The following is an 18426-nucleotide window of genomic DNA, read 5'->3' as shown; positions in this document are numbered from 1 at the left end:
AGGCATTGTCATCACAGAAGTATAATTAAGTGAAGTTTAGCCTAGAAGATGAATCAGTCCTCAGTGCATGCCATGCCCTCAGAGTAACAAAGTCTCTGCTGTGAGCAAGATGCTGGTGTGGAAAAAAAGCAAGAGCTAGAACTGGGTGCCTTAGTCACAATATGGCTACAACATACCATTAAAGTGTGGACATAGGTTCCACATAAAATGTGGAAATACATTCAAAGAAGCTGAAAACAAGGACAGGTCTGAAAAGAGCTACTAGGAAAATTTATGGAACATGAGATAAGCTTAGCTCATTTAGCCTCACTTAAAAGGAGTGAGAATTGAATCACCTGCCATGGTTTCGTCTAGCCTTGTTTTCTTTTTTGTAAGCATGAGAAAAGTTACAAATGTGTGAACTAAATACACACGAAGGAGAGAAAATATTCCTGTCAAAACAAGAAGAAAACTTCCTATATTATAGCGCAAATGTTTCCAATGAGATTGTAAAACATAATTTCCATAGGAATAACAGGAAAACAATTTTAAGAATGAACTCTGATGCATTATGGATAGGGTAAACAATGAAGTTAGCAGTGATATTTTGAGGCCAGATTTGGTGATCCCAAATGCCTATATTGTGAAGACTTTCTGCTAGAAATCTACACAAGCTTCTCTTAAGGGGATAACACCGAAGACTATTCACACGTGGACAAGAAATGTAAATTGTTGAGTAAGACAACATCAGCCTTGTATGCAAGTCTGACAGATAAGATGATGTGGAAGCAAGAGCATCCCTCCCTTCTTGCTGTGAGTTCATTGTCCTGCTACGCTCTGATTACTTCAATACTAAATCTGTAAGTATCCTGACAGGTACCTGCTTCTAAAGACCTCCGTGAGAAATCAGCTAGTGGCTAGTAGAAACTTGTCCCTTCAAGAACATTAAGGATTTTAAAAGATGATCATTTGATATGTTGTTTCAATGATAACAAAAGAAAAATGTTGAACATAAAAAAAGACAAGTAGCTCCTTGAGGATCACTTTCTTTTGACTTACTTTGGACGTGAAAACGCAGAGACATGCTAAAGCAAGAAAAATCAAGTTAGGGAGAAAATCAGAAAGAATGAAGAACCCTAGATCTTAACTGAGCTATCAAAGCATAAAATTCTGGTGTTTTTTTCTATATCATATCTTATATGCTGTCAGTGCTCAAAACATGCATGTCTTTTTGCACTCTGACAATTCCCCCATGCTGACATATTGACATCTTAATAGCTATTTCCTGAGAAATTTTCTCTTAATCCCATTTTCAATGCACCAAGAAAACAAAGCTAAATCTTGGCACAATTTACATACTTATATGTTCAGTGGACAGACTTTCCTATAAAACACTTGCAGACATTCTTTTAGAATAAATCAGAATTATTAAATGTGTTTCAGGTATGGATATGTGCAGGATCCATCCATTTGTGATGTAACAATACCAAGATCTCAGAAAGTACAGTACTGTGCTTTTCATGAAAATATGGCTCAGCTAGGGGCCCTGAACTCTTCTGAAAACTCTCCTATAAATCAGTCTGATTATTCCTCATATATAAGCCTCAGTTCCACTTTCAAAGTCAGCTGAAACTTTAATATTGACTCCAACAGGACTACTATCTATCATCAAGCCAATATTCAAAAGTAAGTAGCCAAAGCAGCATTTTTAACAGGTAATACTTGATTTTAAAAAAAGGAGTACAGGATGTATTTGAGAAAGAGCAAGAGAGAGAGAGAGGAAATAACTGCCAATAGGAAAAAAAATTCTGAAGGTGATACTAAGAAGAGTGCAATTTCCATGTTTTGCTAGTGGAAAAATAGAGTGATTTACTAATGATGGATGTTGAAGCCCCATCATCACCAAGAAGAGTTTAGATAAAACACCTCCATGCAGAGGATAATCTTACAGTTATGTCAGAATGGAGGATGGGATAAATAATTTATTTGATATTTTGGCTCCTGCTTTCTGCAGTTCTGTCTATCAACTGTGCTCACTTCCCTCTTCCATGAAGTATATAATCATTTCATAGTACCGTGCACTCTTAATCTTGTGCTGCAATTTCTAGCATTTGTGAAATCACTTTTTATGCAGTATACATTTCAAATCTCTTCAGGGTAAATTTGTGGCTCTGTATAACTTTCTTTCCTTATATGAAGTATTTCAAAAAACAAGGTGCAGTCACGAAATGTTCTCTGTACTGGATGACTGTACATGTTCCTTCGATTTTTATCTTTTTGATTATAAAGATATCATCACATTCTCCCAGGAACTCCCAGTGAAATACCTGAAGAACCTTCTGTGCATTTTATGAAAGTTATGATAGCATTCAAATGTTGAAACACAGCTAAATTTTAACAACTGAGGGAAATACAACGTTCCTCATGTTCAGGAAGATTTATCAGCAGGACATGAATAAATAATCTCAGTAACTTGAGCTAACGTATTCATCCAGCAGCTTTGATGAGTCCATTACAATGCTACCAATATTAACCATTATTTAATAGAATACTTGAGTTTGTCATTGACATTTAGACTGCAACATAAAAAGAATAAATTATCAGCAAAACAAAATCAATCACGGTTTTATCTTTTCTCTTTCAGGATCTCAATTGATTAAAAAACCTTTCTACCTAGTGGTTGCTACTAGACGGGAATACAGTGCCTGACTTTTGATTTGAATTGTTCTTTTGATCTGTATATAGCATCCTACCTTTAATTTTAACCAGCCCTGATTCTTTGCTCATAGTGGAAAGTGCACTTGTTTAAATCATCCAGGAGGAAGGCAGTTCTTAGTCTTTCATCCCTTTCACTCAACAGGTTAAGCTGAATAGCACAACATACTAGTGACTTTCATTTGTGAGCAGTTTCTCTGTGCTAGTTCTTCATTAACAGAAAAGATAAGATTAGGTAAATTAGGATAAAATTTATTTAACAGTGGACTGCATCTCTTAACAGCTTTTGTTAATGAGGGTAGAGACAGACTTAAATGTAGAAAGCTCTGTTACTGAGGTCAGCAGCTGATGGAGAAGAAAGAGGGAAAGGAGCAAGTAAAACAACAATAATAAAACTAAGACATACAAGCCATCTTTCCCTGTGGTCTGCTGGGAAAAGCTGTGATGGGGCCCCAATTGACAGTCCCCCCTGGGTGGTGTTTTCAGCACAAGGAAAGTGAAACAATGACAAACCATTGCCATTCCTGTTCCACAGCACTTCGTATTTTCTGTTGGGATCTACTCCAAATCCAGATGAGTTTTCCTCACTCAAAATGCACTTTTAATGAGTGGAGCATGATCACTTGGACAAAGGCACACTGACTGACTTTTGTGCATGTATTTCACTAGGTAATCCTGATCAGGCATCTAGATGATTGTTTACATTGCTCTGTTGTAAGTTTTGGATTTCTCTAACAGAAACAAAAAGCCACAGGACGAGGTGTAGGAAAGGAGTAGGAGTGGCAATTCCCAGTTCTGTTGGCAACTGTGTCCCTTCCCATGAGAATCCACCATCTGGAGTGCACTACCACGAGGAAAACTGTGTGGTAACAGCATCACAAAACAGCAATGGAGAAATATTTATCTGGAAATCTCTGCCGCATGAGCCCAAATGAACCGTAACAGCCTGCTGACACTGTGGAACAACCTCCAAGGCTAGCTCCACAGCCTGGGATTGGGAAATGAGGCCATAACATATAGATATCTTCCTTTCTACCACATTCATCGGCTGTGTCTCAGTAGCTCTGAGCATGGAACCTGAGTCACAGATCAATTTTTTTTTTCTCCCTGGCAGATTCCCTTACATCTCTGTGTGAACCAAATGAGAATTTCCTACAGCAACCTGGTTCTCTCATCATCTACTGATACTGTCTCAAGGTTTGTGTTTCTGTGCAAAAGATTCTGATAACTTGCACACTTTCTTGGATTTTGTTCAGATACAAAAAAGTAAAAAGATACACTTAATGCTTTTCTCCAATGGAACTCACTCTTGACTTCCCATTTTCAGTTCCCTTTACTCAAAGAAGCTAGCAAACATAGAGTGAAATTAGCTCTTTCAGAAGAGGTCAGTGTACTCGATTTACTTTACAAGTAATAGAATATTAATCTTCCATAGAATCTGTGCTATTCAGATTTACAATTTTTATTCCTATAATACTCTTCTTTTAACAAAACTTTAACAATGAATGCCAATTTGCAAATGCATCTAAAAGACCATTTTAAAGTATCCTTTTTAACACAAAGCTTCTATAACTAATATGAAAAATTGCAGAAAATCATAGCAATATTTTAATGCCCTCAACAATTTTTCATAGGAAACTGAGAAGTTTTCTTTTCACTGATATATTTGGTATGCTAGCAGTAAGTTGTTGCAAAAGGTAGTAATTGATTTATGGTTTTAATCTACATACAATGAATGTTTTATGAAAATAATATAAGTTGTTGACTACTCCTAAACACATCCATAGCAATGGCAGATTTTTTAAAAAAATCATTCACTTAAAAAACACCTGTTTCATAATTTCATAGAGAATTAGCATATGAATGAATACAATGAATGCTGGTAACACAATGAAAAACAATCCTAAATCATCTAAAATTGCAGCATGAGACAGAAGTTATTTGGTCATTTTTTTTTCTTGTTAATATACTCTCTCTTAAAAAAGTTTAAGGTATCCAGTCAGAGTGAAAAAAAAAAACCAACCATGCAAAATGCATGACTAATCCAGGTCTATCCTGATGACCCAAAATGAAAGGGTTGTATTATCACTAATAATAACAACAACAACAATGACAATAATAATTAAACGCAACTGTGTTTCCTGTTGCAAATAATCTCAAATTTTGCTGAATGGTGCATTTAAGAGAGGCAAGGATATCTCACTGCAGCACTGACTACTTGAAAGCAACAGTTTGGTGATAGGTTGTGAAGAGAGGGATATGGAAATGCTTTCAGCAGCACCTGCTTGTCATTCCAGTATTTAGTTCATGGTTATGAACAAGTCATAAAACCAAGCCAGGAAATCATGGCTAGCAAGAATAACTGCAATTGAGGTACACAGGTAGGAGGAACAATACATGGGTCATAAGCAAACGGGAAAGATATGTCAGTGGGATCCTCCTTGATTTTCTTAGATATGGTATTACCAGTAAGAATGAAGTAAACAGTACTAGTCTAGAGAAGAGACAGTGAAAGCCTGAAAAATCCTGATCATTTGGATTAATTAGTTGAAATAAATAGAGTACAACATAATAAGGTCAAGAATGAAGTAATGTTATTCAGTAAGAATTACTAGCTAAGGAAAAATGAACGGGAATTACTCCAACTGGACTGCTGTAAGTGGAACAGCAAACAAAATAATCCAGCATGATTCAGTGAGGTAAAACTAGAAAATTCAATACAAGAACATATAATCATGAATGTCAGGCACAAAAGATTCAAAGTAACTCTCACAGTACGCTCCATTTTAGGCTAGATTACAGTGTGTTCACCTTTGTGTGTGATGCTTTAAGAAAGATACAGGAGAAAAACTAGAAAGGAGTTAGTAATGATCTAATAGTCACAATCATGGAGAAAAGGCTGTAAGAATTGAATTATGAACTGAGTAGGTCAGGGTTTGTCTGGGATGGCACTTGCATTTTGGCTCTGATTTGAGATGTTTTGTGAAGTAGATAACTTCTTGAGTCTCTTCTACATTTTCTTTGACTTTAAATTCATGATAGATTGAAGTGCATATTAAATTTACAGAATTGGATAAATCCACCCATACATGTATGTATGTATCTTTTGTGACCATTAGAATAGTCTTCATACTATGGCAAAAATTCAGCAATGACAATTCTATCTATTTTGCTCTCTGAGTTACCTATCTTACTTTTATGAGAGCAAAACTAAGTCCTTTAGAATAGAGAAGAATAGAATAGAAGAGAAGGAAGGAAGAAAGGATATTGCTTCCTTTTTGTTCTGGTAAAGCTTTTCATTAGTAAGCTTATGCAAACACAAATGAACAAAAATCACATTTCAATTTTGAATAACTGACATGTTGTAATGTCAAATAAGGTTTCATAAAAAAAAATCCAAATTTTGCCTCATATTGGCAAGTAGAGGTAGGAATGAACCTTAACAATAAATGTCTTCCGTGACTTTAGTTTCATAATTAAAAAGAAGATTAACAAAAAACCTGCAAGCCAAACTACAGGAGACAGATTGCTAACAATTTCTTTGCCAGCAGATTTTAATTTTTGTATTCCTGCAGAGCAAGCTGCGGGGTCATAAAGAACTAACCACTCTGACTGCCTCTTTCAGCTGACTGACTTGCAGAAAGGTTAACAACACAGACCATGTGACAACTGCAAAATAGGGACTGATTTTGTTATTAGGTTTCCCCTCCTGGAGATATTCCAAGGAGTCCTGTAGCTTTTCATGATCAGCAGAGAGAGAAAAAGAGGAACTCCAGACTGAACTACAGTGAACAGATGCCCTCCCTCTGGTGTTTAATTTAATTAATTGATGTTTATTGAAATAAAGCCAATTAACCTGGCTTATCTCTTAATCAATCATGCTTCTGCTTCCACCACTCATCTAGAAAAATGGCATTGTGTGTTTAATGACAGACAAGAGGAACAATTAAAATCAACTTGTGCTGCATTGCCTGCAGCAGACTCTGCAATGGAAGATGAGAAACTTTCTTTGGTGTAGGATAAAGCAGTCAGGCTTTTTAATTAATGGCTTTCTGCCTCTGGATCCATTTTAATTCTTTTTAATATGGGATCGAGGAGGAACTGAGCTATACCACTGTCAAAAGCCTTGCTCAGGTTCACAGAGAACAAATTATGATTTCTGGACTCCTGAATCTCAGACTACTGCTGTGGTTAGTAGGAAGAATATTGTACTCTGATGACAACAGCCACCAAAGGACAGCGTTCCAGGTTGATGTTCAGATTTCACACTAACGTGAAGATATACAGTATCTACTTCTAGAAGGCCTGTTATCTTCTCATAGAATGTAGTTTTATATGACCTGTTGTGGTTTATTCCCAGGAGGCAGCCAAGTATCACACGGCCACTCACTCATTCTCCCCAAGTCGGATGGGGAAGGGAATTAGAAAAGTAAAAGTCCTAAACCATAGCATTTATTCATGAGAAAGAGCTGCTCATTAGTTGTCATCTTCTAAAGGTTTGTGAACAGATTTGTGTTCCAGTATTTCTTTACATCTCCCTAGCTTTCCCTTTTTAAAATAGGGTTTATTTTTAACCATTTCTAATCCTGTTGAACTTGAAGTCACTCCAAAAAAATTCAAAAGTGTATTTTTGGAGACTACTATAGGTACACAGACCTGGCTCTCCGAAGCTTCTTCCAGTACTAAAATGACCTGAGAAGTATAGTTTTCAATATGGAAACCGTCCTCCTGCAGTAGAACACACCTGATTCACAGCTCTGTGGAAATCATTAAGATCTTTCAATGAACTCCTATGTATTCTGCTCAGGTCTCCTATATACCTTAATCCCTTACATCATATACTGTAGAGAATTTGAAAATGATAGTAATCATAGAAGTGAATCTGAACACTTCAATGCACAAAACCAAAGAAATTTGCAATCTGTGATCTCTACTGTGGTGTTAACTGAGATGAATTACAAATGCATTTCCTCTAATAAACCAAATAAATTTTCCATCAAAATCTTGTTAACTGTTCTGTGGGCAATTCTAATGTACTGCTTGTCATTATGTGTACAAAAAGAAAAAAGATTATTTCCAGTCATTTAACTTCAAGCACTGTTCATAGTGGAAGCAATACAAAGCAGATGACACATCTCCATGTAGTCCTGAATCCATATTCAGAAATATACATCCTAGACATGCATCCACGTGTCAGAAGTTATACATGGTAACAACCTTCTAAAAAAGAGTCTGGGATTGGTTTGTGCTTCCAGCAGTGATCTCAAGACACTGCTTTAAGACCTCAGGAGTGAGATGGTGATGACCAGCTTTTAAAGTTTAGCTATCTGCAACCTAGCTGCAGTACTAGGAGCACTTGAATTTACAAGTAACAACAAGTAGCACAGTTAGTCTCTCATCTAGACCTCAGCTCTGCCTAGGAATGGGTTAGAAGTCAATAAAGCGGATGTGATCTAAGGCAAGCTTTGATGCAGGAATGACCATGCAGACATGGTGAGCAGTCTGAAACCAGAGAGGGAGGAGTGGATTTATTTGTGATACTGATCTTGGTGTTGGTACTGTCAGTTAGTTATGTCAAAGCAGCATAAATACAGCAGCCTTGTTGTTTGCCTTTGATTTAATAAGTTTTTATATGTTTAAGGTGCTTTGATATCTTAGTCGATAGTTGATACAGTTGGAAGGAAAAAGTATGGAAAGAACACTTTCAGCCCCTAAGCAAGGCTGCCACAATTTGTAAGAAATATTTTTGACCCTTTTCATCATGACCATCTGCCTTTGGAGCTTCACCTCTGTCCAAACCCAGCATAAGAGAAGCAGAAAGCAGAAAATGCAAAATGAGAAAGAAAACAAAACACTATGGATGACATTTCTCTCTCTCATTGTAGGAAGTCACTGGCCTCACAGAGGGACAAATAAATATGGTTGCACATACATTATTAAAAGTAATTGCATTGTTGCTTATCGGTTTAATTAAATACCTAGGAAAAAATTGTAACAATTCAAGGCACGTTATAAGCAGCAATGACATTAACCTTTAATAATCATCTTTTCCTTTTGCAATGTGGTAATGACCACATTAATTAGTAATGAAATGATTAAATATGAAGAGTGTGAACAATACCACAAATCTCTGCACATGGGCACCTTGCAAGGACTGGCTGGCATTGCATCAAACACACCTTGAAATGTGCATTCAGAGAGTTTCATTACTGCTGGCTGCAGCCTCCAAGCACTGCAGGGACTCTGCAGCGAGGAAGGCTAAATGAATGGACTGCTGTTCGGGTAAATTGAATGATCTAAAACATAGACGTATTGTGCTGCCTTCCTGGAAAATGCTGTGATCTTGACAGCCCTGCTCCCAGCTAAACAGTGGAAACGAAAAATCTCTCCTAATCCTGAAAAATCACATATCTCAAAGTACAGCTGATCTTTCTGGAAGTCTGTTTAAGGGTATATGCACAAAAGTGCAGCTTCAGAGTTGTGAGGAGTACATCAGACTTCGGACACTCCGGATGGATGCCATCGGTGTGTACCAGAGTGCACATTATGCTGTGCTAGAGAGAAAAGCAGCAATGAATGGTGCACAGCATGCCTTTCTCACTTCTCCTACCTAAATGTATAGAGTCTTTCTCACCAATCCTTTTCCAAAGGCTGACAGTCAAGTCTACCATCTTCTTGAACATTACAGTTCTTTTCTGAAGGACTGAAGTGACAATACCTGCCTTAATTATTCTCAGAGCTATAAACTCTTCACATTAATGGAGGTTGTTCTCAGAGATTTCGTGCCAAAATAATATTGACAAGAAAACTTCTGAGGGTGCACCCCCCTTCAGGTATTTGCACAAGATGTTTATACACATACAGACATTTGTATACAGTTTGATTACTTGCCTTCTTCCCTTTTGCATGCCAGTCTGCCTAGTTTTGAACTTAAAAAATCTTACAGTGACCATCCCTCTCTACTCTCACATCAGTCAATTATACCTGGCATCATTAGGGCATTCAGCACAAGTCTGGCACACTGGGGGGTTGTTCTTGGCTCTCTGTTACCCTTGGGTGATCTCAAGTCACTGATCTGTCATCAGTAGGAGGATGCCAGATTTACACTAACAAGACTAGAAACAAGCGTTAGGAAGAGGTTATGTGAAATCCCCACCCTGCAGTGTTTTTTTCTCAGACTACTCAGTGTCACCCAGTGGAGCAAAAAGAGCACAGGGACTTCGGAGATCCCAGTAGTGCTTCTACGTATTGCATTTTCTCATAGGTTCGCCACAAATTCCACTGCCTAATGACCAGTGAAAATCAACAGTAAAACTCTTCCCTCTCATTACAGACTCAAATGACAGGCTTTTACAATGATTAACTAGAAATTGCATTTTCCATCAGATACAAGCCTAAAGGAAGGAGGATGCCAGAGAAAGAAGATGCTGATATGGATTTCTTTGTAATGCAAATGTAGGAACATGCTTTTTATCTTCAGACAAGTGCAAGTGCTTCACAAAGATTTTATTTAAGGCCTGTGTTCTCGTGCATTACGGAAGTGAAGCAAAGAGACATGCCAGCATTAATGAACTTCTAGGAGCTGTGTTATTAATTCCAAGGAATAGAGAGAACCAGAGAGAGAGCGAGTACATACAATTTAATGTCAGGCTTATTAACAAAGAGACAAATGCTATTCATGCAAGCAATATGGTAGAATTGAGTCATATCTCTGTTTACTCTGCAGACCTCACATAAACATAAAAACAGTTCTACCTCCATCAACATCTAAATCACACCACTGCGTCTTTAAAGACCCCTTTTAAATGTTTTTCTCACATTTCCATATCAGAAAGCTGTGATAGTTGTTGTGACATGAAGATGGAGTTCAAGGGAATGCAGCTGCCTACAAAACACTCAATCTGTTGTGTGCTTGCCTAACATTTAATAGTGATGTAAGTGCGCAATGTCATGGCTTCCTTTCATTCGCTTTCATTTCTGCTTGGAAATGCGCAAACTGGTCTCCACAGAATGGGTAGAGCTTCACAGGCAAGTTAAGACATAAATACAAAAAGAAAAAAACTCAGAAAAACCACAAGAAATGTTGCATCTCAATGATTTTGTTTAACTCTTCACCTCTTCTCTAACAGGTACTCTGTTAACTCCTAGGTGTTGGTTTCCAACTAGGTGAGAAAAAGGAGAGCTGATGCATCTGAGGTTATCCAGGAAGGGAGGTGAGGTAGTGCTTTCTTCAAATACTCTAACAAGCCCTAGTTATTCAAGCAACTGACCCATATTGTCTATGCAAATACAGTCTCCAAATATACATCTGGTACAGCTTTGAGCTTAGAGGAATGATCAATTGATTTTATCAGGCCCTGTTCTGTCTTATTCTCTAGAAATCAGTAATTACATAAAATTTAAGCTGGAACTGACTGATTACTAATAGAGGGAACTTGAAAGTTATTTTTAGGATCATATGAAACCACAGATACTAGATAAGGAGATGATCTATATACCATACCAGGTCTCACTTTCCAAAAGTACCCAGCAAAGTAGAACATCTCCACTCAGTGCCTGTCATCAAGAGGCTGCTGCATAGCAAACACGGCACTTGTCCTCACTGCTATTTGGACAGCCTTGGGAAAAAACTGATAGGCACAGCTTATTTAGAATGTTGGCATGGAAACCTGTGCTTTAACTGTTTTTCAAAAATGCTACATTCTGAGACAACCTATGGAGGGAACAACTTTTGACTAAATTAAGGCACTTTTCCAAAAACTTCGGTTTATACATGCTGCTATTAAGCATTTTTCAGAAAAGCATGTACAGAAGGAGATAAAAGGACAACTTAATTGTAGAAGGATCTCTTAGAGGATTTCTGCATCCTGAGAACCTATTGATTAGAGGCTTTCAAGGGTGCTCGTAAAGCTGCATTCCTATTATGGCAAAAATTCCCATTTTACTGAAGTTGGGATGACCTTCAAGAAGCTAATAATTCAAGTGCTCTCTTGGACAAGATGTTTCCTAGCAGAGATGCAGTTCCCCTACTGCCCCCAGCCCCAAATACTGATTGTAGCCAAGCAATACACACAGCCACTTTGAACACCACTCACATGCTTGAAAACAAAGTATCATTCTGGTTATTGCAAGATATCTGGTCATAATTTCAGGTATTCCACTCCGATGAGAAAAAAACAACAATGTAGTTTCCTTCCACCACTGAAACAGCCTGAAATCTGTTACACATTCAATTCTGTTTCTATTTAAACATGTTAATAGATCTTCTGATATAAAATCCCCAGAAGATGGAGAACCCTGCTCTAGGTCTTCAGCAGGTGATATGTCTCTCAAAGGCATGAAGTTTTTTAGTGCTTATGACCCTTACTCCTTTGATACCATCTGCTTATTCTCTAAATTCCACAATTCCTCCCATTCCTCTACCAGCTTTTGTCACTGGTGAGACTGAGAACCTTTCTCATTCTGTCATGCATATTTCACTGCCTATTTAGACTTCATCTTGTCACATGAACTTCCTCACTGCTGGCTGTGCTAAGTGAAGCAACTTTTCCCTTGGTAGCCTCCTCTAAGCAGCATGCTTTTGCTGTTTTCTTCAACCAATAGCCCAGCCATGGAAGCTGACCACACTGCAGAACAATATTGCAATCTACTAAATGAATGCTGTGAAATAGCATGTAAGTCAGAACAGTTAGCTTCAGGGTAGTCAGCCCCCTGAGCTGGAAGAAGGGAAGCAAAATATAATCCCCACAGCTCAGGAGGAAAATTAACAACATGCTACTCCACCTGGACTGTCACATGTCCATGGTACAAGATGGGATCCACCCGAAGGTTCTGAGGGAACTGGAAGAAGTGCTCTCCAAGCCACTTTCCATCATTTATTAGCAATGCTGGTTAGCTAGAGAGGTCTCAGACAAATGGAGACTTGCCAGTGTGACATCCATCTACCTGAAAGGTCAGAAGGAGGATCTGGGAAACTGCAGATCTGTCAGCCTGACCTCAGTATGAGGAAAGTCATAGAGAAGATTGTCTTGAGTGTGATCACACAGAATACACAGGACAAGCAGGGCATGAAGTCCAGATAGCATGTGTTCATGAAAGACAGGTCCCACATGACCAATGTCATCTCCTCCAATGACTGGGTGACCTGCCTACTGGATGAGGGAAAGGCTGTAGAAGTAATCTACCTACACTTCAGTAAATGTTTTGACCATATCTCCCATAGTATTCTATCTCCCACAGTATTCTCCCAGAGAAGCTAACAACTCATAGTTCAGACAGGTTCACACTCTGCTGGATAAAATAATGTCTATCTGGCCAGGCTGAGAGAGTGGTGCTGTAAGGAATTAAATCCAGCTGGCAACCATTCCTTAGGGATAAGTATTCCTTAGGGATAGGTACTGGGGCCAAACCTGTTTAACATCTTTACTGATAATCTTGGCAGCTTGATCCAGTGCTTAATCTAGCAGTTGACAGCCATGCCCACAGCAGCGGTGTTGGAACTAGATTAATTCTGAGGTCCCTTCCAACCCAAGCCTATGATTCTATGATCTGGTCAAGAGGATTGATCGCACTCTCCGTAACTTCACAGATTACACTAAACTGGGAGGAAATGTTGATCAGCTTGGGGGTAGGAAAGCCCTACAGATGGATCTGGATAGATTGGATCACTGGGCTGAGGCCAATGAGATGAAATTCAACAAGACCAAGTGCCGGGTTGGCACTTCAGTCGCAACAACCCCATGCAATGTTACAGGTTTGTGGCAGATTGGCTGGAAAGATGCATAGCAAAAAAGGATTTGGGAGTGTTAGTTGACAGACAACTGAGCATGAGCTCAGGTAAGCTAAAAGGCCAAAGGCATCCTGACAATTATCAGAAATACTGTAGTCAGCAGGAGCAGGGAGGTAATAGTCAGCCTGTACTCTGCAGTGGTGAAGCTGCACCTTGAGTACTGCTTTCAGTTCAGGACCCTTCGCAACAAGGAAGACATTAAGGCCCTGCAACATATCCAGAGAAGGGCAACAAAGCTGTGAAGAGTCTGGAGCACAAGTCTTATGGGGAGTGGCTGAGGGATCAGGGATTATTTAGCCTGGAAAAGGGGAGGTTTAAGGGAGACCTTATCACTTTCTACAATTCCCTGAAAGTAGGCTCTAGCAAAGTAGGACTCTCTTCTTCCAAATAACTAGTGATAGGATGAGAGATAATGGCCTCGTTGCTGAACCAGATTAGGTTCAGTTTGACTATTAGGAAAAATTTCTTCACAGAAAGGGTTGAGAGGCACTGGAACAGTCTGCCCGGGAAAATGATTGAATGAACACCCTGGAGGTGCTCAAGAAACATACAGTTGTGTCACTGAGGTAAATGGGTTAGTGGGCATGGTGGCGATGAATTGGCATCTTGGAGAACTTTTCCAACCTTAATGATTCTGATTGTCTCATTCTAAGAAGTGGAAACGAAAAGCAGAGGTTGCATAAGAAAGAATTTAAAAAATGATTAAAGAGTTGAATAAAGAAAAGGAATCATTTCTCACCTTTTCACCTTTAAAAGGCACTAGTTACAAATGAAAAAAAAAAAAAAAAAGCAGGATTCAGAACTCTTGCTGAACTTATCTATTGAATAATCCATGAAAGTCAGTGCTCCATCTATTCAAACATCTCTACTAATCACCAAGACTTATTTGGATTTTGCCCAGCAGAACACAAGTGAAAATAAATAAATAAATAAAGATCTTCAGAACAAATAAAATATCTGCAGGCAACCTGCGGCTTCCAAGTTATTAGAATAACCTCTGTCTTCCCTCGAACTCCACTTGATGGTCAGAAAAATCCCACCTGTATTACAGAGAAGGAAGGTCCTAATTATCCTGGCTTACTGCTGGTCACTAAGACTCACTTTCCACAGAAGGAAAGTGTTGACAAACAGACACAGTCCTGGTAAGGTGGGAGTTATAAGCTACAGCTTAGAAGTGAACATGTGGTTTAAAGGCAAGAACAGATATTAGGTGACATTATGGCTAAATGTTCAGAGCAGAACTTCAGAACAACCCAGCAATCTGCAGAACTTGACTTGTAGTCATGTGTCTTCCAGGAGAATAGCCTTTTGAAAACATGCCCTCATTGCGTGCCAGATGCATCAGGTCCATCAGTGAAGCTTTAATATCACATCTGATTTAACTTATGCTTCAGAATATCTTTAAGAATCTATAACCTAAATCAGGAGCTTAAATATCATTAAAATCCCATTACTGAGATTCTCATTACGTCACCATAGAAAAGAAAACTGTTAGTGCTGCAAACTGAAACTCTGAAAACAAAAAGCAAATTATATGTATGCAATTATTGCTTAAATCAAGTCCCAGCTTAGGATGGGATACGAGGAGGAAAAAGCTAGATAGGAAAGAAAATTGTGATACTCACTTGTTCTTAATTTGCTCAAGGGGCCAGCACATTTCTTTCCTTTTAACCATAGACATTTAAAAGTCTTAAAACCTCCCTAAAGAGGTTCAGATTTTCTTGTCTATGAAGATTTAATATGCTATTAAGCAAGAAGTAGATTTTTTATTTTTTTCCAGTGTTCCTCTTCACATTCACTGAAACCGTGAATCATAATTAAATCAGTTAAATTGAGAGGCAAACAGAAAGATTCTGCAGCCTATGGAACTGAATCCCTGTCCTGGGTATTTGCTCATAGAAGTGGGAATTGCATTATCGTCAGTGTTGGGAACACGTCTTGAATTACATAACTCTCTAAATGGTTTACAACTGAAAATCAGATACATTCTACAAGGAAAACTTTCTCTACAGTGTTCTTCTCTATGGGCTTCTCAAAAGCCCATTGAAATGTAGTCATGTCGAAGTTGGTCTCCTGGCAACCCCCTCCTAAAGATTACAATACACTGCTCACTGATTGTTCTTTGACTGAACAGAATAGTGTAAATAGCTGGATCAGCAGAATGTGAGACTGAAGCTTATTGTTGCATTAGGGTATTTTTAGGACTGTGGCAAACTGATACCATCTAACAATCTAGAAAGTGAATGCACGAGCATAGCTGCATCTGCCTTTCCTGGAGATTAAAATCAATAGCTTGGTTACTTTAGATTTCTGTCTCCTTGTAACATCTTATCTCCCACGATAAGGAAAGGAATTCACAAAACAATTTATGTACAGATCTATAGGCACAGAGACAGCAGCACTACTCTCATCCTCTGCCTTCAGTATAATTCATTTATAATTATGGAAAGACAATACCTTGAGGAATATGGAAATAATGAGGAAGAGCTTCATGGTTCAGTAAGGTTTTGACCATTCCTTTGAGACAGGACTATTCATTAAAGTGCTGCTAAGGCACTAACGAAGCATATGGGCAGGACAGATCCAACTTCATCATAAGCCAGAAGAATTTCTATCCTTTCTGACTTAGAATGGTTCAAAACAGAACCTGGATACACAAATTACTCAAGATGCTCTGTTCTAAAGAGCTAGTGTTTGCAAAAGACCCCAGATACAAAACTCTGATCTTATATTTTATCATCTTCTCTGTTTACCACTCCAAAAACACAGGTATAGTCATGTACATGGAAACATAAAAATTTCCAGTCCAAAACAAAATGCTGGTCCCTCCCACATAATCTTTTCTGGCAGAAGATGGTGTCAGAATCTACAGAGTAAGAAGAGAGACTCTACAGTATAGTATAATTATCATTACGCGATCGAGGAGAATTAATATCTTCCCCCCTTCTTTTGCTTTCAGAAGCATTCACATTAATCTCATTGACAAAATGAAAGTATAAGAAAAGAGGATCTCAGGTGCTACTGATGCCATTCTTACATTGATGCTCATGCCAAGTTTTATTACTTCGAGTTTCAGGTCCAAGAAAAAGTGCAGAGGGCTGAATTACTCAGAGGGAGCAAGGCTGACCCTTGAGGGTTGCTTTATAAGATAGCAAATTGGTCTTTAAGATAGGTATTATGCCACCAGTGATGATGAAGGGCAAGACCCCGTCAGCTGATTACAGTGTTTCTAGTCCAGTGTTTATTTACACAGATAATTAATTCCTCTGCAGTTCAAACATTTATCAACAATTCCATTACCTAACTCTCCGTTCTTAGTTTTTTGTGAGACTAGGCACACTGACAGCTTCAGTAACCACCATCTAATTAAAGTAATTGTTGGACTGCATTCCTTATTCTGTTTCATGTATAATTATACTCCATGGGAAATCTTGTGGGATTTGAAACAGACTTTTAATCTATTCCACATGAATCAAAAACAACTCCCAAGAAAATATCTTAATAGCCATGTTTAACAGTGTGCTACTTCATTTGCACCAGAGATTTCACATCCTCAGTGCTTCTCACAGACATTTTCAGTCACATGGAGAGGACAAAAGGTTTTTTCAAAAGGGAAATTCTTCCTAAAATTTTGGTACATTAATTAAGTTGGTTTTAAAGGGAAATCTTTGTTGAATTATTTGGACAAACACTCCTAGTGAAACTGATAGCTGCTACTCCTGAAGTTTTATGACCAGTTGTACTTTGATTCTGTTCCTCAGATTTAGTACGATCCACTCACCCTCTCATGAACTCAACTTCCTTATTACCTGTCACGAGCTTATTACCAATGTTGATTCAATGGCAATATGTACTATCACTATTACTATGTTTATTGCACCAGCTTTTCAAGATGTCTTATTCTAACACTGACATCATTGCAGTTCTTCACTGTAAAGTAATTCTACTACAGCTGACACCAAAAATAAAAGCAGAAAATAGGGAGAACTTTTAAAGAACTGCCTCTTCTGTGATTCTTTCACACACAGAGTACTGGAACCAGATGCTGCCAGGGCCAACACTTTGACCTGAGTGGAAAAGCATTCCTGAGTCCCTTACTTCAAACATGTCACATAGAGAGGATTAATTAATTAACCCTTTTGATCCTTCAAAACTTCTCTTGCCATTTGAAGAGAAAATTGTTCAAATTGTCCATGGCATTTCAAGAAAAACCTGTTTCAAAATTGTGTATGAATTTATTACTGATGCTCAGCTATGCTTTATAAAGACAAAGCAAGGTGAGTCTATCTAACCCCTTAGACGTGTCACATACAGTACATACACTTTTCTGACTCAGAGCATTCAGGTATCTTTGTTTCTCCTCTTAAGGGAAGGTAACCATGCCAATAGTTACCATTCAAAACAATAATCCCTACCATTCATATTGTAACACTATTTTGGTTTACTTGCAGCTTTTCACACTGGTTAAAAAGCCAGATAAGTGGATCTACAATGTTCATCTTTCATGTTTCATATGACAATCTTATCACATTGTCTTTCTGTAATATCAATTAAATCAGGAGCGGTCATTAGAAATAGTGTTGGTCAAGCTATTTATAAGATTAATTAATTGACCCTTTTCCTTTTTTTCTTCCTATCTTATGGATTTGGCAGCCTGAAGTCTGTGGACAAACAATTTCATGGATATGTTTATTACAATTTTAAGGGATTATATATGTATTTAACTTTACTGTCATGTCATCTGGGCCCGATCTTTGTGCTAGCCAGTACTTAGACAAATGGCTATTAAATTATGCAGGCAGATCTCAACTGGCAAAAAATGCTTCATATTGACTCATTACAAAAAACTCTCAGCAGTTCATCACATATTTGCTGATAGGATTTGCAGCTCATCAAGAAGCCACATTATTTCCTCTTCCTGGCTGGACAGCCCAAACAGCATA

At 38.2% G+C, this 18426-nt stretch overlaps 1 long non-coding RNA gene across 2 annotated transcripts in view; it reads right to left on the bottom strand.

Moving 5' to 3' along the window:
* LOC122159997 overlaps positions 1–18426 on the bottom strand; it is a 335999-nt gene that overhangs the window by 202299 nt on the left and 115274 nt on the right. The gene's annotated exons all lie outside the window — the stretch shown is intronic.

The sequence above is a fragment of the Centrocercus urophasianus genome, unplaced genomic scaffold, assembly GCF_019232065.1.
Source record: "Centrocercus urophasianus isolate 14NV4802_14NV808 unplaced genomic scaffold, USGS_Curo_1.0 seq_10, whole genome shotgun sequence".
NCBI lineage: Eukaryota > Metazoa > Chordata > Aves > Galliformes > Phasianidae > Centrocercus > Centrocercus urophasianus.
The sequence above is the reverse complement of the archived record's forward strand: the minus strand, read 5'-3'. Positions and strand labels throughout refer to the sequence as shown.